Genomic DNA, 25,729 nt, shown 5'->3' on the forward strand with positions numbered 1-25,729 from the left:
ATATACACACACACACACACACACACACACACACACACACACACACACACACACATATATATAAAATTCAGTCATTTTCAGGCAATATCCAACTCTTCATGGTTCCACTTGGGTCATGATATTATATTGGTTTAACATTTTCTTTTCCATCCCATTTTACAGATCAGGAAAGTGAGGCAAATAGTGATTTGCCCAGGATCACATAGCTACTAAGTGTCTGAAACCAGATTTGAACTTAACAAGATGAATCTTCCTGATGCCAGCTCTAGCATTCTATCCACTGCACCACTGCATATGCATATACAGATACATATATACATACATTTATTTATAAGTTCCCTTTCAAAGGAGAAAATGTAACAACCATAACCTTTATTCATTTAAGTTTTGGGGAAAGGAGACCTTAGCACCCAGGGAGAATGTAAAGCTAAGGTAAAATTATCAGTTCTATTATTATTGAGTAACATTCTGTTACATGATTTGTCTATCAGAATTTATATTTTATAATTCTTGTTTATTCAACAATATTTATTAGTCAGCTAGGTGACACAGTGGATAGGGTGCTGAATTTATAGTAAAAAAAAAAGACTTGAATTCAAATTTACTTCAGGTACTGTGGGACTCAGAGAAAATCACTCAATAAACTCTTTCAGCATGTTTCCTTATCTACAAAATGGGGATAATAAAGCCACTTATCTCATACATGGTTCATGAGAGGTTAAAATGAGATAACAATCTATAAGGTACTTTGTAAACCTTAAAGAATTATATAAATATTGGTTATCATCATCATGTAGCTCATAATGTTTGTTGTTGATGATGATAGTAATATGCATTCATGAAAAACTGTGACTTACAAATCCCCAACTTGATTTACAATTACCCAACATCTTTTCTTCATAGTCTAGATAACAACCAAGCTATTTAAAGCCAATGATACCCTTAGTGGTTGTCTTTGAGAAATATATAAATGAACATCTCTTTCCTACCACCACCTTTTCCCCTTCTTTATTCAAAACCAAGCTAAATCTACCTTTGGGAAACCTTTTCTTCATAAACATGCAATATATGTTCATTAACTCTCCTTTTTGATTTTCTGTATTATTATCAGGGTTTTTTTTGGGGGGGTAATTACATTTTTTCACAACATGACTTTTATGAAAATTTTTTTGCATGATTGCAATTATGAACTATATCAAATTGCTTGCCTTCCCAAGGGGGTGAGAAAGAGAATTTGGAATTCAAAATGTTAAAAACGGAAAAATTAAGAAAAAAAAAGAACCTGTTGGGGGCCTAACAATATGCTAGACCCTGAGGCACAATAATGAAAAAGTTCCTGTCCATAAAGATCAGAGAATCATAGATCTAGATTTGGAAAAGACTATATAGCCAATATAATCCAACTCTCTCATTTTACAGATGAGGAAATTGAGTGGGAGAAGGAGGAACAGTTAGGAGACTTCCCCAAAGCTATATAGTTAGTAACATGAAAGATGATGAGACTTGAAGTCAGATCCTGTGGTTTCAAAGCCAGCCCTCTTCTAATGTATTATATCTTCAGAAAGAGTCCCTTTATCTCCTTATCCTCCTCTAATTAAATCTGGTTTTTCTTAGCACTTATATTCAACATGAATAAACTATTTCTTAATTGATTTTATTGCCTTGATGTTTTGACTAATGATCAATATTTTACCAATATTATTGCCTATTCTTTTTCACTGTGAATATATGCTATTTTAGCTACATTGGCACTAAAAGGATTTCTGAGGTTTGACCTAGGAACTATTTATGACCACTGTTGATAACTATCATTTTTATGGGTTATATACAAATTTTTGAAAATATAACCAGAGAACACGTTAGGGACAAGTCTGATTCAAGCCAGAGAGTTTCTGGATTAGAATAAAATGAAACTCTTGTGTAGCAGTAAACAAAAAGAGATTTACTTAAATAAAACATAGAAAGGATGTTCAGCAAGGATCCAGTGGTGATTTAGTTGAATCCAATTCCCTTGTCTCTCTGTTGTTATCATATAGCTTAAGCTTGAATGAGGAGCTTCTGATTTCTCCTGGACTGTATGTTGTTCTTAGGCTTCTGGTTAGTTGATCTGTAGTTCAAGCCTAAACCCATTGAATGAAGTTTCTTGGATAGTTTCAAAACTGTTAGTGTAGCCTCTCCAGCCAATCCAACAAGGATTAAAGTAAATTCCCTGGAAGACAATGTATCCTCTATCAGAAAAAGGGATGAGCTCTTGTGGTGGTGCTAAGTTTGAAGCACTGAGAGTCAGGTGGAGCAAAGAGAGGAGAGAATTTTTAAGCAGAACATCTGTGTTGTGTAGGCTGGTAGGGCAAAGTAGAACTCAATGAAGTGAGCAAATTTTCCGTTAGTTGCACATGCATTTTTCTCTCTTATTTTCTTCCCTTCCCTCCTACAGGCAGATTCCTCGCTTCCCCCCTCCCCCCCCCACTACATGGAAACATTTCAGAGAGAGTTTTATATTTCACAGAATATATGTCAGGACCTTATTACTGACTTTTGTGGTCAAAGAGACCCCTGAGGTGGGAAGAACATTTTTTAAGCTATTTTGTCCTCTATGTAGCAAAATCCCAAGGAAAGAATTAGAACAGAACTCGAAGCATTCTTTCTATCTTCTCCTGAATCTTGAAACTTTCTTCCATTTCTTTTGGCTAGTCACCTGATGTGACTCCCTGGCTGTCTGCCTGGCTTCCCCTGAGGCTAAGTGGTTCTCTTTAAAGTTCTCTCTAAAGAGAAGAAAAGAGGGAGAAAAGCAGACTAAAGGAGAAAGTTCTGTTGTAAAAGCACAGTCTGGGAATTTTTTTTAGCCTGTCTTTCTGGTTGGGAGGGGCCAGAGTGAGGAGCACAGTGACAGCCCTCTGAGACAGTGACATATATAGCCTACCTAAGGAAAAACTAGCTTAGCTCTCATGGGGATAGTCATTACTTCTACTGCACCATATATGATTGATTCTCTCTTATATTCCTTAAAGGGTCTAGTTCCTTGAACACAATAAGCATTCATTTGCAGAATGAATTTGTGCTAGCATTGTCAGTGTTTATTGATGGATTAGACTTGAGTTTGCTCAGCTTCTTCTTCTATGCTGTGGTCAATGAGAATTTTAATAAGTCAGATACTTTAATATGCACATGTAGCTAGAAAGGGAAAAAACACCTGGGAGGCATTTCTCGAAATAAACAAACCCTTCTTACATATGGATCAGAAAAAGATGCCTCATTTACCCTAACAGTTTATTCTAAGATGAAATGGGGTACAATGGATAGGACTATTACCTACATGCCCATCTCCTTAATTCATAGAAATTTGTTTCTATACACATAAAGCAAGTCATTAACTATTTACCCAGATTCTGTTACTCATTCTCAGAATATTAAAGGATTTATTAGAATTCTTGTTTTCTAAAAGGGGAATGAATAATTAACACAAAAGTTCTACTTATTGGAGTTAAGTTTTACTATTTGATAAAAACTGTTGGAAAAACTGGAAAGCAGTCTGGTAAAAACTAGGTGTTAATCAACATTTCATATCATATGCCAATATAAACTCCAGTTGGATATATAAATTAGATATAAAGAGTGATATCATAAACAAATAAGAGGAGAAAAGAAAAAAAAATCACCTATTAAATCAATGAATTGGGGAAGAATTCATGAAAAAAATAACAAGAGATGAATATCAAAGAAAATGAAATGTACATTTTAAAATTAAATAATATTTTTTAAGTTTTGGGGCAAACAAAACCAATGCAGCTAAAATTAGAAGAAAATAAATATACAGGAAAACAATCTTTGCAGCAAGTTTCTCTGATAAAGATTTCATTTCTAAAATTTACAGTTATTGAGTCATATTTGACTCTTTTTGATCTCATTTGGGGTTTTCTTGACCAAGATACTAGGAGGGATTGCCATTTCCTTTTTATAGATGAAGAGCTGAGGCAAATAGGGATAAATGACTCACCCAGGATCTTGCATATAATTATGTCTAAGAACAGATTTGAACTAAGGAAGATAAGTCTTCCTGACTTCAAACCTGGCACTCTATTCACTGTGCCCCCTAGCTGATACTAATTTAATTTATAAAATTTTATAAAAATTAGAACCATTAACCCATTAATAAATGATCAAAGGATGCAAACAGGTAGTTTTCAAGCTATATGGGGGGGAGGAGCCCTAAATCACAAATAATTAGAAAAATATACATTAAAACACCTTTGTGCTTTTATCTCTTACTTATGGGACTGGAAAAGTGGATAAAAAAAGAGAAATGACAAATACTGGAAGGGTTATAGAAAAACAGGTACATTAATTCACTGTTGGAAGTGTGAAGTGGCCCAACCTTTCTGGAAAGCAATTTGAAACTATGTTCCAAAAGTTATTAAGGGGTTGCATTCACTTTGACTCAGCGATGTCATTACTAGGTTTATATTCCAAAGAAATCAAATAAATATATATATATGCATATATATATCTATGTATGCAAAAAATATATAGCAATTCTTTTGTGAGTATGCATGTTTATAACAGAAGCCTTGTTTTTCTTTCATCCTCAGATATGGAAGATGGTGGATAAAGATGGTGAGAGAAAGTGGTGACTTTTCATTAATTTAAAAAAGGCAGAGTAATATAAGCACAAAGGTATGTGATAGAGAACAAAGATAAGGTTGTTTAGGTATGAAATAAGAGAAGGAAAGAGAAAGGTTTTGAGCATCCTTCTTTGTTATAGTGAGGGGCATAATGGAAAGGACATTGGATTAGGAGTCAAGAAACTTTGTTTCTGTTCTGCTTCTTACCCTGGGCAAGTGTCCTTACCTTTCAAACCCTCAGCTTTTTCCTCAATATGATGGGGAGACTTGGACTGGAGGTGCTTTTTTTGACCCTTCCAATTCTAACGTACTGTTAATTATTAGAATAACAAAGTCATGTTAGAAATAAAAACAAGTTTTCAAGAGAAGCACAAAATAGATAATTTTTTCTCTTAAGCTTAGCTGCAGACTTCCATAGAAGCGCAGAGTAGGGGACAGAACCAGATATTTTCTTAGAGATTCTTAGGCCATATCTTCTGCCTATCCTTATATAATTGCACATATTTAGCTAGAAATACCTAACTATTATTAACTTTTATGACTTGAAGAAAGAAGACTTAGAGGTGGGGCATCTTAATTATTTTAAGGGTTTGAAGGGTTGCTGGATATGAAAGGGAACAGCTTTATTTTGCTAAACCCCAGCAGGCAAAGGACTAGAAGTAATAAATAGAAGCTGCAAAAAGGAAATTTTAGGCTTGATGTCAGGAAAAACTTTCTAATAATTAGATTATACAAAAGGGGAATGGACTGTTTTGGGATAGTAATGAATCCCTCTTTGCTATTGGCCTTTAACAAAGGCCCAATGATGCTGTAAGAAATCATGAATATGCTGATTTTTAAAAAAACATGGAAAACTTGCATGAAATAATTGAGTGGAATGAGCAAGAGGATGTTGGATATAGTAACAGCAATAGTTTTGAAGAATAACTGTAAATGACTAAGCTATTCTGAGTATTATAAATATTCAAATAAACTACAAAGGACCTATGAAGGAATCTGCTAACCAGTTCCAGAGAAAGAACTGTGCTAAGCAATGAGAAAATCCAAGGGTTCTTCTAATATCTTAGTTTCTGTGATTCTGGCCCTACAGATTTATAGAAACTCAATCTCAAAAGTCAAGAAGGTGCTAGAGCCATATGTAATATTTATTCCAATGATAATAATACTTCCAGAGAGTCCTTCATCCAATGATCTCAAAGCACTTCAGCTAAGTCACATCTCTGAAAATTATAGAGTTTATCAGGTAATCCCATAAAGGATCCATAAATGGCAGTAAGCACTTTAGCTTTCCTTCAGTGGCAAGGATTATAGTTTTTGTGGTTTGTTTGATGTGAAAGAGCTAGTTTAAAAACACAACAGATTTCAGAAGGCTTTAAAACAAATGTTCTTTTCCAACAAAATAAACACCATCAGCAAAGGAACATTGGTTCCAATGAAAGAATGCTTTTAATTGGATTGGTCAGTCAGTCAGGTATATATTAATACATTTAGAAAGAGATTATTTTTTTTAAAAAGTTTCACTGAGTCTCTACTGCTTTATAATGCAGATGCTGGCATGGTAAGACCCAGTCATTGAAGTTTTTTTTTTTTAAAAGGTTATTTATTAAATATATACTTTATTAATAGCTTGGGCTGGGCATTTAGGAAATAAAGAAGGAACATGGGAAGAAGCATAAAGCAGAAGACTGGACCTCTATCATGCAGGAGCATGACAAAAAAATAATTACAAAGTATAACCCTTGTAAGCCAATGGAAAGCAATAAAGTATAGACCATATGGAATTGTCCATAATGGTGCTATAGCATCACAAATAAGATTGAAATCAATCAAGAAAGGTTTTTTTGAAGAAATGAAGTCTTGATCCCAGTCTTAAAGGTAGCAATGAATTGATTGGAGAAGAGGAGGCAGTCAAACCAGTTGTCTCTTTGTATGTTTGTATATATCTCTGTGTGTATCTCTGTATATATGTGTGTGTGCGTTTGCCTGTGTGTGTGTGTGTGTGTGTGTGTGTGTGTGTGTGTGTGTGTGTAGGGTTATAAGATTGAAAATATGGAAAGAAATGGGTAAGGTATAGGGATGATGAGGAGACAATTGTCTGGGGCAAAAGGGATATTAGAGCCATGACCCAAAATCCAGGTGGGTCAGTTTTTTCCTACTTGCTTCTACCGACTGAAGTCCCCAAGTCAAGATTGATGCTTCTTGAATGAGAATCAAGGAGCTGGTAATATCTGATTTTCACTAAGTATCATAAACACATTATCCATTCAAGCCAGAAGTAAGAATGTAGAAATGATCATTTTATAGATGTAGACTAACACAAGACTACATAGAAGATTCTTGTATATTATACTGAGAGAATCACCATTCTTATCATATGAAAGGAAGGAAAAAGCTTGCATTTAATTTCATACTTCCCAGACAACCACCTGAAAGTGGGGGGAGGGGAGAAAATGACTTTAAAATGTGAAGAGAAAGCCCTAGATAATTTAGATTACTTTTCTGAAACGTGTATGTATATAGGTATGTGTGTGTGGTCATCTCCACTTAAGCAAAAACATCTTTTTTTCTTTTGAAATAAGATTATTTTGGAATTTACTATTCTATAATCTCATCAATAGAGGCTACAAGGCATTACTGAATATTATTACTTTTTAAGAGTTTGTTTAGCAAAAGATAATTACTAAGTTATTTCCATTTAACACCTTCTTAACACTTATACCAAGTTCTATTTGTCCTTCCCTTCATAATTGAAATCTTCTTTGTAAATAGCAATCTCAGCTTATTTTCAGAGAAGAAGTGAGGAGAAGATTCTGGGAAAATGGCAGAGTAGCTCAGAAAATTCTAAGCTCTCCAAATTTCTCCCACAAACAAGACAAAATAGTGCAACAGGATAATTGTAGAGCAGTAAAAATAAACAAGACTTAGGGCAGCACAGTGGTCCTCCTGGGACAATTGGAGAAGACCCTTGTATATGCATACATATATATATATATATATATACACACACACACATATTACTTATACGATCATATGTATATATCAATGTATATGCATGTGTATATATGTATGTATGTGTATGTGTGTGTGTGTAAATATATCCGAGCCTAATTGCAGCCCAGAAGAGAGAACAGAAAGGGAAGAAAAGGAAAAATGAATAAAATAAATAAATAGCAGAATATGAAAGAAAAACTTAAAGAAAGCAAAGATGGGCAAATCTGAGCACAATGTATAGTATTTATTAAATAGGCTTTCTTGAAATGGAAATTTATTTCTTTATTCTTTGAATCATCTCTTATATTCTTTTTTCCCCTGAGGCAATTGGGGTTAAGTGACTTGCCCAGGGTCACACAGTAGGAAGTAATAAATGTCTGAGGCCAAATTTGAACTCAGGTTTTCCTGACTTCAAGAATAGTGCTATATTTACTGTGCCATCTAGTTGCCCTGTCTCTCTTATGTTCTGCTGTGTACATGATAATTTTTTTCTTTTTCAATTCTGTGTTTGTATTAAATAAACTATTTTTTTTTAAAGAAAAAAATATCAAAAAAAAAAAAAAAGGTTAGGGTAGCTAGGTAGCTTTAGATAGAGCACTGATCCTGGAGTTAGGAGGATCTGAGTTCAAAAACTGCCTCAGATCCTTGGCATTTATTAGGTATGTGACCCTATACAAATCACTTGACCCCAGTTATCTCACAGAAAGAGAGAGTGACAGAGAGACACAAAGAGAAAGAGGAACTGTATCCAGAACAATATTCTTCCTTGGTCAGACCCATCTAGATTGTTATTGCAGTTCTGAGTGTTATATTGTAAGAAAGATATTAACAAAATGGGACAAGTCCAAAGGACAGACTTGAAGATAATGAAGGTGCCAGAGAGATTGAGCCACAATCGAAGATTAATGGAAGGATGTGAGGATATTTAGACTAGAGCAGAAAAGACCAAGGATGAGGAGGGAGTAAGGAACAATAGCTCTGTTTTCCCCCATATCACCCATTGGAAGCTCTTTAAAACCAAGAGCAATATGCTGTATTTCTTTGCATCTTCTAATATATAATGAGTCTTGTATGTACGTGAATGATTTGATGATTTGAGAATCTCAGATGAGAGTCCTCCCTTCATCAATAGAGATCACAATTCTTCCAATTCTCTGCAACTCCTTTTTTATGTTGCTTAATATATCTCCCATAAGGAATCCATCCAGCATACTGGAAATATTATCCTAAGTCTATTAACATTACTTAAGAATTGCTCAAGGAAGAACTTGGCTTGCCCAGCCTTATATGTAAAAGGTGCTTATTTAATAGTTGTTGAATTTTAGTTCTCCTTAGCAATAAAAGACAATTCCAAAAGACCTATGATGGAAAATACTATTCATATATAGAGAAAGAACTAAGGAATCGGAATACAGATTAAGCATACTATTTTCACTTTTTTTTTGTGTGTGGTTTTTTTTTTCTCAGTTTTTCCCTTTTGTTCTGATTCTTCTTTCACAACATGACAAATGTGGAAATATGTTTATTATGGTGGTACATGTATACTCATATCAGATTGCTTGCCATCTTGGAGAAGGGTGAAGAGAAGGGAGGGGAAAAATATAGAACTCAAAATCTTTTTTGTTTTAATTAAAGCTTTTTATTTTCAAAATATATACATGGATAATTTTCGATATTCTCCCCTACAAAATCCTGTGTTCTATATTTCCCCCCTCTCTTTCCCTCATCTTCTCTCCCAGTCAGCAAGTGATCCAAAATATGTTAAACATGTACAATTCCCCTGGAAACTGTGCTGAATCATTTCATTGTTGATGAGAGCCATCCTTCAGAACTGATCATTGTTGTTGCCAGGTATAATGATCTCCTGGTTCTGCTCATTTCACTCAGCATCAGTTCATGTAAATCTCTCCAGGCCTTTCTGAAATCATCCTGCTGATTGTTTCTTACAGAGCAATGGCATTCCATAATGTTCATATGCCATAATTCATTAAACCATTCCCCAATTGATGGGCATCCACTCAATTTCCAGTTTCTTGCTACTACAAAAAGGGCTGCCACAAACATTTTTGCATATGTGGGTCCCTTTCCTCCTTTATGATCTTTTTAGGATACAAACCCAGTAGAAACATTGTTGGATCAAAGGGTATGCACAATTTGATAGCCCTTTGGGCACAGTTCTTAAATTGCTCTCCAGAATGGTTGAATCAGTTCACAACTCTAACAACAATGTATTAGTGTCCCATTTTTCCCACATCCTCTCCAACATTTGTCATTATCTTTTCCTGTCATTTTAGCCAATCTGAGAGGTGTATAGTGATATCTCAGAGTTGTCTTTATTTGCATTTCAAATTTTCCCCAAAAAATGAAGACAAATTCCTTTACTGTTTTTTTCCAGGTTTTTCTTATATGTTTGTATATATTGACCTTTTATTTTTCCAAATACATGCAAAGATAGTTTTCAACATTCATTTTTCCAAAAAACTTTGTGTTACAAATTTTTCTCCTTCCTCCCTACCACCTTTCCTTAGACAGCAAGCAATCTGATATAGGTTAAATATGTGCAGTTGTTCTAAACATATTTCTTTATTTGTCATGCTATGCAAGAAAAATGAGATCAAAAGAAAAAAAATGAGAAAAATCTAAGCAAACAACAAAAACAAAAGGTGAAAATACTATACTTTGATCCATAGTCAGCATACATAGTTCTTTTTGATGCAGATGGCTCTTTCCATCTATTGGAATTGCCTTGAATCACCTCATTATTGAAAAGAGTCAAGTCCAACACAGTTAATCATATAATCTTGTTGTTGCTGTTACCATGTGGAATTCAAAGTTTTAAAAAACAAATGTTCAAATTTGTTTTATATGTAACGGGGGTCAAATAAAATACTAGATAATGAAAAAAGAGAAAAAAATCATGAATTCTGGGTGAAAAATGAAAATGATATAATTGAAGATCTGTTTTTTCATGGCAAATAAAGATCTATCAGAGAGGCTAAAAAAAAAATCCCCCTCCCCTCCCCCCAAAAAACTAAAAAAAAATAAAGTTTTAAAAAGTATACTTCAATCTGTATTCAGACACAATCAATTCTTTTCCTGATTATGGATAGCAATTTTCATCATAAGTCTTTCAGCATTGTCTTGGATCATTGTATTGCTAAGAATAGCTAAGACATTCACACTTGATCTTCTTGCAATATTGCTGTTACTTTGTATACAGTACATTTTACTTAGCATAAGCTCATGGAAGCCTTTCCAGGTTTTTCTGAGAACATCCTGTTCATCATTTCTTTAGCAAAATAATATTCCATCATAATCATATACCACAATTTATTCAGACATTCCACAACAGAGGGGCATCCCCTCAATTTCCAATTATTTGCCCTGGGAAAAGAGCTGCTATAAATATTTTTGCATATATAGATTCTTTTCCTTTTTTGTAAACCTCTTTTGAGATACATGTCTAGTATTGGTATTGTTAGTCTAAAGGTATGCATGATTTTATAGCCCTTTGGACATAGTTCCAAACTGCTCTACTGAGTTGAATCAGTTCGTAATTCTACCAGCAATGCATTGTCTCATTTTTTCCCCACAAATCTTCCAACATTTATCACTTTTCTTTTCTGGCCTAATGGTCAATCTAACAGGTATGAAATACTACATCAGAATGGTTTTAATTTACAATTTTCTGATCAATAGTGAGTTAGAGTATTAATTTCATATGGATATAAGTAGTTTTGGTTATTTGATGACGTTTGAAAGCTGTTCATATTTTTCGGTTATTTATCAGCTGGGAAATGGCTCATTTTTTATAAAGTTGATCCAGTTCCCTATACATTTGAAAAATGAGGCCTTCATCAGAGAAACTTGTTTCAAAATTCTTTTCACAATTACTAATGCTAAGTGTATTCCTCCCATTTATTCTATTTTCTCTTTTCTTTCACCCTGTCCCTCCTCAAAAGTGTTTTGCTTTTGACTACTCCTTCCCCCAATATGCCTTCCCTTCTATCACTCTCCACCCTTCTCATATCCTCTTCCCCTCCTACTTTCTTATAGGATAAAATAGATTTCTATATCCAATTGAGTGTGTGTTATTCCCTCTTTGATGTTACTCACTCTTCTTTCTTTCCCTTTTTCCCCTATACTGTGAAAACTTTTTCTTGCTTCTTTTATAGCAGATAATTTGTCAATTTACTTCTCCTTTTCTTTTCTCCTAGTACATTCCACTCTCATCCCTTAATTTTTTTTAGATATTATCCCTTTATATTCACTCACATTTGTGCCCTCTGTCTGTATATACTCCTAACTGCCCTAATAATGAGCAAGTTCTTATAAGTCTCATCTTCCCATGTGTAAATGTAAACAGATTAACCTTATTAAGTACCTTATGATTTCCCCTTCCTGATTGTCTTTTTATGTTTCTCTTGAGTCTTGTATTTGAAAGTGAAATTTTTCTATTCACCTCTGGTCTTTCATCATGAATGTTTGAAAATCCTCCATTTCATTGAATTTTCACATTTTTCCCTGAAGGATTGTATTCACTTTTGCCGGGTAGGTGATTCTTAGTTGTAATGCTAGTTCCTTTGTTCTCTGGAATGTATTCCAGTACGTGTGATCCCTTAATGCTGAAATTGCTAAATTTTGTGTTATCCCGACTCTACCATATTTGAATTGTTTCTTTCTGGATGCTTGTAATATTTTCTCCTTGACCTCAGATCTGGAATTTAACTCAATATTCCTGGGAGTTTTCATTTTGAGATCTCTTTCAGGAAATTATCAGCGGATTCTTTCAATTTCTATTTTACTCTCTTGCTCTAGAATACCAAGACAGTTTTCCTTGATAATTTCTTAAAATATGAGGTCTAGCATTTTTTTTTCAAATCATGGTTTTCAGGTAATCCAATAATTTTTAGATGATCTCTTCTGGATTTATTTTTCAGGTCAGTTGTTTTACCAATGCCATATTTCATATTGTTTTCATTCTTTTGTTTTTGTTTTATTGTTTCTTGATTTCTCATAAAGTCATTAGCTTCCATTTGATTTGTTCAGTTCTACATTTTAAGAAATTATCTTGCTCAGTGAGATTTTGTACTTTTTTTTCCATTTGACCAATTTTGCTTTTTAAGGTATTCTTCATTTTTTAAATACTTCCTTTTGCATCACTCTCATTTCTCTTCCCAATTTTTTCTCTCCCTTTCTTAATTTGTTTTTCAAAATCCCTGAGATCATTTTAATTTCTCTTGGAGGCTTTGGATATGGAAACTTTGACCTTGTTATCTCATTCTGAGTGTGTGTTTTGATCTTCCTTGTTACCATAGTAATTTTTATAGTCAAAATCTTTTTCTGTTGTTTGCTTATTTCTCCAGCCTATTACTTACTTTTTATTAAAGTAGGACTGTTTCAGGATAGAGGGTGCAATAATCCAAACTCTCAGATGTTTTGTGCAGCTAATTTCAGAGATAGTTGTAGGGACCTGTAGTTTTCAGTTTTTCTGAGGTGGTATGATCTAAGGAGAGGTGTTTAGTATTCTCCTGGTCTGTGGTCCAGTTTGTGAACAATCACAAGCATTCTTTTTTACCCTGGAAATGTGAGAACCTGGAAATGTGAGAAAGGTCCCTGCTCCACTGTGGTTATAAGTTCTAGTGTACTAATGCTCCTCCTTACCCTGAGACTGTGAGACAGAATTGCGTTCCAGATTTGAGTATGGGCTAAGCAGCCGAGTTCTGCCTCAGTGTTAACAAAGAGATCCCTATAATTTTCTTCTGACCAGCTATTTGACCCCCTTACTGTCTGTGGGCTGAGACCTTCAGAAGCAGCCATTGCTGATTCAGAAACTCCTAAGGCCTGTTTCTGTGCTGCTGACCAGGGCTGTGCCAGCATAACCTATGTAGGACTGTGCTGCCCTCTCACCCTAGTATGACAAAGCTTATGTGCTGACCTTCAAAGTCATCCTTGGCATCTGTAGAAGGAGAGATCTGGGAACTGCCACTGCTGCCCCTGACTCAGAGACCCCAAGGATTTCTGGTTTGCTGGGGGCCAGGGCTATGTTAGCATGCTCTGTGCCAGACTGTATTACACTTTCATCCTGGTGCAACAAATCTCTCCTACTGATCTTCTAAGTTGTATTTGGCTGGAAAATTACTTCACACTGCTTTTTTTGTGGGTTCTGTAAAATTTGTTTAAAGACATTATTTGAAAGTGTATGTGGGGTAAGAGTTCAGGTAAGTCCCTAATTTTACGACTATCTTTGCTACTATCTCTTCTCATATAGCTGCCATCTTAGTTCATACCCTCATCACCTTTTGCCTAGTCTATTGTAATATTCTCCTAATTGATCTCAATGCCTTGAGTCTCCGTCTCCCACACATGCATTCCAATCCATCCTCCACACAGCTGTCAAAGTGATTTTTTTTTTGCTTATCTAATTATGTCACTCCCCTACTCAATAAACCATATGAGTTACCCATTGCCTCTAGAATAAAATGGAAATTCCCCCTTCACAACCTAGCTCCAATCTATCTTTCCAAACTTAGTATAGACTTATTTACTTCTCTGAAATGTCTATTCTCGGAAAAATGACTTTATTATTCCTCATACATGGCTCATTTTCCCATCTCTATGCTTATATATTGGCCATCCTTCAGGCCTAGGAGACACCCACTGTTTACTTCCCGCTTTATAGAATCCCTCATTTCTATCAAGACACAACTCATGCACAAATGAAGCTTTTCATGATTCCTCCCAACTTCCAGTATCCTTTTTCTCTAACTATCTTGTATTAACTAGTACTTATTCTGTATAGATTTCCAAAATATTGTCTTCCTGACAAACTGTAATCTCTTTGAGAGTAGAGATTTTCTTATTTGGAGCTCTGTATTTGTAGTATCTTGAATATCACAGGTGCCTAATAAACATTTGTTGACTGATTGACCTAAATCTTTGTGGCTATAATCTAATAGCCATTCTATTATAATAAAAGCCAGCAGGTCATTGTCTCCCCTTTCTTAAGGACTTCAATGCCTGGATCATAATCTTCCTCTCCACTCAATATCTGCCTTTGTATATAAGTACTCAGTGAACATGATGGTGTACTTTGGAACACTCTGTCCTCCTAGTTTATCAGTCTCCTCAATTTTCATTGCCTACATCTCATTACCTACCTTTTCACTCAGTCATTCACAAGGATTTTACAATGCTTTAGCTCTCCCAATCATCCATAATGTGTCATCTCCATGACTTTGAGTTCTGAAATTCCATTCTATAATCATAGCCTCCTATTCTTCCATCTCTTCCTCTGTCTTATTCTCCCTAAAGGCAGTTTTTATCCTCATCATGACCTCCAGTCCTTCCAGCCCTGTGGTCTATTATTCTTGCTTCAGCTTCATTCTTCTCTTCACCCCATAATTAACCATTTCTGCCTTATATTGTCCCCTACCCTTTATCTCCCTTATCTTCTTATCTTTCTACCACCCACACTCTGCCAATGCCCAGCCCTGAATAACGCCCACCCATCAATCTTTCCCACTGGTACTTCTAAACTGCTAAATGTTGACAAAGAAAAACATATAGTTCTAATGATTAGGTCAACTATAAATTAATATCTAATCTCCATTGATGCATGGTAATTTTTTCATTTTTATTCTCATCAGCAGTTGTTCTAAAACTTACCATTTTACTCACACTTCCAGTGCCATTACTATCCTGACTCTCTTAGCAAATGTTTCTACTTGTTACTTTACTCAAAAAATGGAAAAATATCTTTTGTGAACTCTCATGTCTTTTCTGCTCTATACCTCAAGATAAGTTTGTACCTTGATTTTCCTTGTATTTTCTCCTCTCTAAAGACTAGGTATTTCTTTTCCTTAACAAATATCTCCCTTTCATTTATTTGTATTCTAAATACTCTCACTTTCAGCATGGCACCAGAGACTACATCTAGCTATTGCTACTTTTCTGAATTAATTCCATATTATCTCTTCTCATATATTCTATGTACTATTTAAAGTGCATTGAAAATTATATATCCATTTACCACTTCTATACATTCACACATGCTGTTCTCCACACATGGAATGCACTTCCTTCTCATCTCCATCTTCCAGAATCCTTGTCTTCCTTTGGGGCTCATTTCAGGGGTCTTTTCCTCCAAGAAGTCTTTCCTGATCTACCCCCTAGTAGTTAGTGTTAATATAGAAGGAAGCCACTTCCTTTCCCAATTGCATTGTAATGCATTTATTGTATATATGCTATATCTTGCTTCTTTGCCTTTCCCCAGTAATATGCAACTTTCTTCAGTGCAGGAACTGTTTTTGTCTTTTTCTCTCCAACACTTAGCCCTCACGCACATTAGGAGTTCAATAATTATTTGTTGAGTTGAATTGAATAGGAGGCATCTTAGAGATAGAATAATAGAATCCTTTGAAAAATCTCTAATGATTTAAGAGAATCCAGGGATAGGAAAACTAGGGGGAGCTAGGTGGCATAGCAGATAGAATGATGGATCTGGAGTCAAGAAGACTCAAGTTTATAGTTGGTAGAGCATAAAAAATAGTACTAATAACTTTCATTTAAATAACAATATACAAATGCATTTATGTAGTGATATAAATATAGTATGTTGAACCTGGAGTCAGGAAGAGCTGAATTCTAATTCTTAAATACTTCCTAGCTGAATGACTCTGGGCAAATCATTTAACTTCTGTTTCAGTCCTCATATGTAAGTAGAATGGGGGTAATGAGAGTAACTACATACAAGGGTTGTTGTGAGGCTCAAAGGATATAAAGTTTGCAAGATACTTTGCAAACTTTAAAGTGTTATATAAATGCTAGCTATTATTACTTTCCTTATACAATAAAGCTCTAATTGTTAGGAAGTCTTATATTAAGCAAAAATCTGCTTCCCTGTAACTACTACTTGTTAATCTTATTTTTATCTTCTTGTGCCAATAAAACAAGTATAATTCCTCTTCTATAAGACAAATCCTCCAAACATTTGAAGACAGTGATCATATTGTCTTCTCTCCTCCAGAGTAAATGTTCTCAGTTCTTTAAACTCTTTCTTGTATGGCATAGTTTCAGATTTCTTTTCTTTAAGTTATTTTATCTTAAAAACAGAATAAGAAAAAAAAGAAAAATAGGAAAAGAACACAAAACAAAATAAAGTGAAAGAGAACATTGTTATGTACCTAGAAGAACATCAAGGAGGATTCAAAATATATAACAATAAATTACCCTTTCAAGAAAGTGTATTTATATATTTGTAGAAGAAATTATATCCATGAGTGTTCTTCTTTTCTTTACTTCCTTGTAAATTATTCTATTGTTGTCTGCTATTCATCTTTTTTACTTCATTCTTTTTTTCCTCATTTCATCCCCCCACCACCACTCCCAAGCAGGCTATAGTTAAGAAAGGATATATTTATGACTATATATATTGATATATCCATACACATACAAACCTACACATATACCCCATTCCCATACACACATACATACACTTACACATACACAAATCTTTCCTATGCTTTCTGACTCTTTACTTTAATTCTGCTTCCTAACATGCTTTGGTATTACTTAACCTGCCCCCACCCATGGATATGTTTCTTGTCTTCTTCCCTCACCCTTTGCCTCCCTGCCTGTCCATTCCTTTCCCTTTATTTCTTTATAGATTTTGGAGGGTGCTATACCCTTCATGGTATCTATGTTGTGTTGCCTATTTAATCAACTTCTGTACCTGCTAATCCCTCTGTGTCTATTCTTCCTCTGTACCTTATTTGTATAACATAATGATTGATAATGATAATCTTGTACAATCCTAATTGTAGCTCCAGCATATTTGAATTGTTTTGTTTGTTTGTTTGCTTATTTTTGTTTCTTGCAAAATTTTCTCTTTGATCTGGTGGTTTCAAAATTTGGCAATAATATTCCTATGTGTTTTCCACAAAGGATCTCAATGAAGTAGTGATTAGTGGATTATTTTTATTTCTATTTTTTCTCATATTCTATCACTGCTGGTCAATTTTCTTGGATTATTTCTTGAATTATTGTGTCAAGTTTTTTTTTTTTGGTCATAAATTTCAGGCAGTTCAATTAATCTTATATTTTCTCTTCTTGATCTGTCATTTTTCGTATAAGATGTTTCATATTCTGTACTATTTTTTCTTTCTTTAGAATCTATTTTGTTATTTCTTGGTCTCACATAACTTCACTGACTTCCCCTTATCTAATTCTAATTTTCAAAGAATCGTTTTCATTTTTGAATCTCTGTATCTCCTTTTCTAGTTGCTTAACTCTTTTTTCATAATCTTGTTTTTCTTGGTGTTTTTTTTTTTGTTAGTTGTTCCTCAATGTCTCTCATTTCATTTTAAAATTCTTTTTGAGTTCTTCTATCAATTTTTTTTTCTGGAGTCATTTTACCTTACTCTTTGGGATAGAAGTATTTTTACTTCATTGTCCTCTTCTGAAGATGCTTTTCCTGTTTCCACAGTAAATTTCTATGGTGGGGTTCTTTCTTCTTTGCTGGTTCATTTTTTTTAAATAAGAGGTATTAGTGTAAGCATTTCTAATCCTGGGGAGGGATGGTATCTCTAGCTTCACTGGAACTCTCCCCTCTGACCTGAAACTGCAAACCAAGAGTTCCATCCTCCAACAAATGCTCCCAGCCAGAAGTGTCCTTGCCTCTGCAGTCAGGGATGTTGGTTCCTTCTCCTTCAGGACCATTCTTAGCAGCACAATTGGGCCTAGCAATCCTAATCATCCAAGGTTCCCTCAGTCTTTCCAGACTCAGACCTGGACTCCACATGTGGTCCAAGAGGGAAAGTTTCTGTGATTCCTGCTGAGGCTCCAGTCCAACCAGCTTGCTCCCCCACTTGATGTTTCTAAGGAGCTAGCCCAGAAGTGTTAATACCTGGACTGGGATCTTTCTTCATATCTTCTTGGGTTGTATCTGGAGGATTTCTGTTCTTCCTCAAGTTTTCTTGATCTTTCATCAGTCTATGTTCACTGTGAGGCATAAATTTATTCTATTTGTAGGAAAAATCTGGAGAGTTTGAAACTTATCAATGTACTCCACAGTCTTTCCAGAATCCTCCCATCATAGTGTCAAATCTTCTTGTTACCCTCACTACATTATAAATCCTATGAAGACATGCAGCTTGGGAATAGAGCACCTGCTACCTAGCTTAGAATAGGAGATTATTATCATGGCCTGAATCTCAACTGATTGAATATGAGTATCTCTTTATGGTGTTAAGAGGACCCAGTGCTCTTGAAAATTATGTCAGGATGTATGCATATATTGTATTTAATTTATACTTTAACATATTTAATATGTATTGGTCAACCTGCCATCTGGGGGGGGGAAGGAAAGGGAAAATTGGAACAAAAGATTTGACAATCATCAATGCTGTAAAATTACCTATGCATATATGTGGTAAATAAAAACTATAATTAATAAAAAAAGGAAAAAAAAAGAAAATTATGTCAGGAAAGCATAAGTTCTGGTAAATACTACCCTGGGCTCTGTCCTTCCTTCTGTCTGTATGTCTGTTTGTTTCTCATGTATGTATTTATATACTGACATAAATGTGTATACATACATACTCCTATATATATATATATATGTATATATATATATATATATGTGTGTGTGTGTGTGTGTGTGTGTGTGTGTGTGTATGCTTTAATATTTCAAAGTTCATAATGTTCAGTTCAAAACTAGGGCAGGAAGACCAGGATTTTGCACCAAGTTCAAAAGGCTATATGGGGATGGTATATCCATTTTCCATAGAGTAAGATAGTTAATTTAGAGAAAACCAGCATTAGAATATCAACCACTGGGTAATTTTTTCTACATTAATTCAAGAAAACTTTCTATGAAGATATAAAGGATTTTAGATCTATAGAAGTGATAATATCATCCTCCTCATCATCATGAATAAAATCATTAATCTTGTGGGATTGAATCTACTAGATCCATAAAAGACTAGAGCCATACAGTGATAGGTTTGGTAGACTCCTTAGAGATATAATCTAGACCAGGGTTTCTTAAACTTTTTTCACTCACAACTCCTTTTCATCCAAGAAATTTTTATGCAACTCCCGTGTATATAGGTATATAAAATAGGTACACAAATCAAACATTTACTGATGATAAATAATCATTTTGCAATTCCCACATTTAGTTATGAGACATCATTTGAGATCATAAACCACAATTTAAGTTGGGAACTACTTTATCTCTGTCCCCATGTTTTAGATGAGAAACTGGTGCCCCAGAGTTTGACTGTCTCTGAATTCTATATAAGTTTATTTTCATTACTTTTAAGATAGAAAACTCAGTGAAATTTTATGAAAATAATTTGTTTCCATGAGCATTTATGCCAATATTGACTTGTATAGTTTTTTTTTTCCTTGTGATATTCTCCTGGAGTTTTATCTGTGGGAAATTCCTTCTATGCTAAACCATGTACACTACTCAGATCTAGAAGAAACATTTATTTTCTGTGTCACTAGTCCCTTCCAATGAATTTTTCTGACATTTTCTCTGAAGCACAGAGTAACAGAAAAATCAACTGTCATCAGAAGATTTCAGTCTCAGCTATGTGACCTTGGGCTTTGTTTGTTCACCTGTCTGTATGTCTGCTTGTTTCTTGTGTGTTTATATACAGACACAAATGTATACAGACATGCTTTAAAAATTCATGACTCTGAATTGTTCAGTCTATAACTAGGGCAAGGCAATCAGGGTTTTGTACCAAGGCATCAACAATTAGATGGTAAAAACATTTCATCCCTGCATTTCTTTGATTGGTAGAATTTCAGGACTTGGATGAACTTAGCACTTCAAAATTTGTTTATATAGGAAACTATTAATTTCTTCATAACCCCATGTGTGAGCCACTATAATAACTAATTCTTCCTCCCATTTAAATTTATCATAATCATTTCTTACATTGTGAATTATAACATTGCTTTGAGGGATTCTTTCACCCAAGTCTTGGTGTCTTAGTCCAGAGTAATTTTTAGTTTTTTGCTATTGGGAAGCAGATATTATGCTTCTATGCCATCTTTACATGTCCCCATGTGATTTTTTCCACTTTAATTCTGTGACATCCCCATTCAGTAATCATGATAAAAATGATGATAGCATTTATGTATCATTTTAAGATTAATATATTTGTTATATCATTTGAGCCTCATTATAACTGTGAAAAGTAGATGTTATTATTATCTCCATTTTATAGTTAAGGAAACTAAGGTAAATAGAGGTTAAATTAATTGCCCAGGGTCACAAAACTACTCAGTGTGTGTCTAAAGACAAATTTGCAATCAGGTCTTCCTGATGCCATGTCCATTACATTATCCTTTTGCCACCTATAAATCTATATGTGTATAATATGTAATATAATTACATAATACACATATGTGTGAATATATCATATTATATCTCTATCTGTGTAATGTATAATTTTGGGTAGCTAATGCATAGAGTACCAGCTTGGGGATGAGGAGGATCTACATTCAAATCAAATCTCAGATACTTACTAGTTGGATGATTCTGGGCAAGTCATTTAACCATTTGCCTCAGTTCTTCATCTATAAAATGAGCTAGAGAGGAAAATGGGAGACCACTCCAATATTTTTGTCAAGAAAACCCCAAATGAGATCATGGAGAATTGGATACAACTACTCAACAACAAAAATAATTCATAACATCTATGTATAACAGAATATATAACACATAACAAAATACTATGCATATGAATATATATCATATATTATAATGTCACCTTTATATGTATATCACTATATTATTCATATTTATATTGTTATATTAATGAAAGTTATTATTATTATTTTTGCCCTCTTCCAGCTTCCCTTCTTTCTTTTTCACTCTCCTCTTTGCTTGCCTGGTCAAGTCAAATAACTCTCTAGACTTGGTTGGGATCAGATGACCTTTAACATACTTATCAATTTAGCAGTCAGAAATTCTATCTAAGCAGATATTTTAAAACATTCTAAAACAGCTAATAGAGCAAATACATCAGAAGTCAGGAAAAATACCAATAACCATCACAGACAATAACACTGGCCTTCCTTAGATACACTAGATGCTTTAGAAGCACTTTATAACTAAATACAAATGAAAGCTATGGTTATTGTTTTTAATAGTGCTATGATACCACTATTCTGGCATCTCTTTCCTTTCACAACTCCCTCTTTGCTTCCAGTTTCCATGGTTGCCCTCACGGCACAATAAGCCAATAACAAATTTTATTGACTGATTGATTGAAAGTGAGCAATCCCATCACAATCTCATTTGCCTGGCTCATGCATTATGTTCATGATTAGCTCTTTGCATCTCAATAAGAAAGATAAGTTGTAATAAAGCAAAAAATTGGGACATTGTTCTATTGTCACACTATTGAGTCAAGCTACAAGCCTGGCACAAGAAAAACAATCTCTGTTACTCTGACTTTGAGTATGGAGATAAGATAAGAGGGAAGAGCCAAAAGAAACAAGACAAGGATGGGTTTAATACCTGAGGAAGAGTCCAGTAAGAAAAAAGACTGGATACAGTTAAGATAGAATTAACCATCAAAGGCTTTCCAGGAAAGTCATCAGCAATCAAGGATACAAAGAGAAACTGGTTTAACAACAGCTTATGCAACCAAGAACTAGAAAACAACCTGATTTCAGGGGTCCAGATGGGATGATTAAGGTGAGCTCTACTCTCAAAAAAGATGGTAGGTCAGGAACCAGACAAGCTGAGGTTCTGAGACATCAGCAACAAAGAAATCTTTATATAAAGACAAGTCCTGCCTCAACTAGAAAGAAGCCTCTTATAGGCTCCTTGATGAGTCAATCCTAGTTGTGGCCCAATTTAGGCCTTCAGAGTGATCACATTTGGAAGGTTAATCAAGAAGGGAATCTATTTAAAATGGGGAATCCAGAAGCAGAAATAAAGATAGTACATCACTGCCATAGGAAACATAGTGTGGTAGTCTCTCTATCAACATTGTAACTCTAATAGGAAGCCGTTCTCAGGGCAAGGTTGTTAAAGGAAATAGGAAGTGTTAAAGAATCTCTTTTTTTTTTTTAATCTTTTCATATGTTAAGAGCATTGCAGTGTTTATATAAAAGAAGGAAAACAACAGCCTAGCAAAATTCAAAGCAAATTGCACAATTTATCACCATATCTCACAAGACCTTCAACCAGTCTCAAATAGTTCATGACACACTAATTTTCAGGAAATGACATCCCCTAAGTTTCACAGAAAAACTACCCTAGGATTGCATATTCAAGTCACTAGTCATACATTCATGCAATAAGAATTTTTGAGTTCCTACTGTACGAGCATAGAATTTAAAATTTGAAGGGACATTCTAGATCTACCCATCTACCTATAATAACATGTTTATGTTACACTTTAAAACAGGCTTTCCTCACAAAACCCTAAGAGGTAGATTAAATTAATTTGAGTTGATTTATACAGGAGTACAATATTATCATTACCATTTTATTGGAAAGGGAACTAAAATATCAAGAAGTAAAGAGAGCATCATCATACACCAATCATCACAATATAGGAAGGGTTCAGAATTAAGGCTTGAGTCCACGTTTCCTTCTATTTACAAGAGTTTTCCCACTGTATCACATTGCCTCCCAAGCAAGTCTTATATTGGACACCACCACTGAGGATACAACAATAATAATAATAACAACTAATCAAAATTATGTCATTTTTATAAAGCTCTAAGAGCTTTATAAATATTATTTCATTTGATCTTCACAACAACCTTGAAAGATGGCTACTTTTATTATTCCCTTTTTATAGATGAGAAAACTGATTCTGAGAAAGGTTAAATAACTTTGCCAGGGCCTCATAGTTTATGAGTGACACGACTGAGTAAAACAAAGTCTACTTTTAAATCATTAAAGTGTCTACACAAATTACTGCAATACCTGGTAATATATGATAATAAAGATCTTCTACCACCAATATTCCACTAAACAGAGGTCGCTCTTTAGCCTAATTAACTAAAAAAAATCATAATAGATAATACTTTAAGGTTTTCAAGTCACTTTATATATTTTATACCATTTGATCCTTACCAGGAAGATAGGTGCTAATGTTATTCCCATTTTATAGATCAAAAAACTGAGGCTGAGAGTAAGTGACTTCTCTAGAACCAATTGCTACTAAATATCTGAGGATGAATTTGAACTCAGATCTTCTTGACTCCAGATTCAGTGCTTTAATCTACTATGCCCTAAAGCTTCTCCTGAAAGGAATACTGAAAGGAAGAGAGTATTGGAACCTTATGCCTGTCCATGGCTTTCTTAGTAGCCCCTGACGAAGGGGCTACTATAAGGGAAACATCTGAATAGAAGCAATCCTAAGGTTTGTAAATTCATTTTAAATTAAAGTCAAGGGATTCTTGGGTTGAAGATGAAGAAGCTATCATGTAGGATATCTGGGTGAATGGGATGGACAAGCCACCCCAGTATGAACCTTTCCAGAAATCCTTGAGCTGCTCATTTTTTAAAGTAGAAAGCATTTTGTACATCTGGGAGAGATCCTGGCTGTTGCCTCTCGCCTTGATTCCATGCCCTCTTACTTCCCCCATAGCTTGTCTGGTCCCAGACTGACTTGCTCGCCATAAATGTTTCCATTTGTTCCATCTTTTATTTAGTTTTGGATAGTCCCTAAGGCCCTTTCCCTCACCACTTTTGTCCTAGATTGATTATATATTTTGTACAAGAGTCATGGACTTTTTCCCATCTATGTCCCATTCCATCTTGGTTCCAGACACATGCATCCTTGACTTGGATCTTTGTGTATTTGTCAATGGCTTGCCCAATTGAGCATTTTTTTCTAAGTAACTCATTTCACCTACTGTGTTTGGACATAATCCACCTACTCTGCTACTTGTACACTGATTAATACTTTCTTCCAAGATGATTTCATCTCCTCTATCACAAAAGAGTTCTGAGGAGCTATACAAGTTAATTCTGGGCATTGCCTAAACAAGTAAGTTGCTCTAGGAAATTTATTAAGGAGTCAACAAAAGATTAATAAAAAGCCCAAGCCATGGGATCAATAGCATAAATCTGTAAAGGATCCAAAAAACCTGAGTTCTTGGCATTCTCTATATCGGAGCAGAGAGATTTGGAGGTAGAACAGGTTTGACTTTCTGACTGGGAGAACCAATTAGTTAAAGGACCTACCCTAGGTCTCTTGGTTGGAAAATAAATAAATAAAAATAAATAAATCTAAGACTTTGAGCTGCAAATCCAGCATGATTTCCATTATATCAAAACTCTCTCCAGAGACTGGGGACTCAGGGGACTGAGTTCTTTCCCAATGAATAAAACATAATCCATTAAATTTGGGGGCTAGTAGAAATTCCTATGTTATTATGAGCGTAACATAGAAAGTGCATGAGATTCCTCTACAAAGGAGATGGGAAAAAGAAGCCAGCTGTTGTTGGCTGAGAGACAAGTGCCATACTACTGAACTTTTGGCTCTAATTTTGATAAGTGTTGTATAGGTTTGAATGAGTACTCAGATAAAAGCCCACTTGCTGGTTTGGGTTTTTGCTGCAAACCTGCCAGCCAGCTGAGATTTGCAATTACAGCCTCATGTGGTTCAGCTCCTACATTTCCAACTTCCCAGAGATTTAAAAAAAGAAAAGAAAAGAGTGAGAGTAAGATTCATTTCCTTTTCATTCACCTGCTGTCAAAACTAGTGCTCATAAATATATGGACACACCAACAAAGTCCTTTATCTCATGGTTTCTGTAAAATCAAATTGGAATATCATTATAGAGCCTCCCCTGGGGTCTTTAGTTTGCTGAATTATGAGGGAGCACAGACCAAAGTACAAGATTTCCTGACAGCTACTTCCTATAGTCACCATGAAGTCACATCCAAATAAATGGGAGGAGGAAAAAGGTTCAGTACTACAATCCTCCCTATGGTTTAATGAGGAAGCAATCTGCCTTCATTATAATCATCCAGGAAAACATCAACTACTGTTAAATATAGCCAGATCAGAGAGACAAAAAGAATTATGCTGTATGCTTTTGCTAAAGGGGAGTGCCTAATTATCAAG

The 25,729-nt window shown here is 34.7% G+C and overlaps 1 long non-coding RNA gene across 1 annotated transcript in view; it reads left to right on the plus strand.

Annotated features, from left to right (window-relative positions):
* LOC141554603 (uncharacterized) overlaps positions 1-25,729 on the plus strand; it is a 28,301-nt gene that overhangs the window by 1,393 nt on the left and 1,179 nt on the right. The window contains exon 2 of the long non-coding RNA XR_012485900.1: positions 4,587-4,671. This is a non-coding gene — a long non-coding RNA (uncharacterized LOC141554603). The remainder of the gene's footprint in view (positions 1-4,586; positions 4,672-25,729) is intronic.

Source organism: Sminthopsis crassicaudata, chromosome 1 (genome assembly GCF_048593235.1).
Source record: "Sminthopsis crassicaudata isolate SCR6 chromosome 1, ASM4859323v1, whole genome shotgun sequence".
Lineage (NCBI taxonomy): Eukaryota > Metazoa > Chordata > Mammalia > Dasyuromorphia > Dasyuridae > Sminthopsis > Sminthopsis crassicaudata.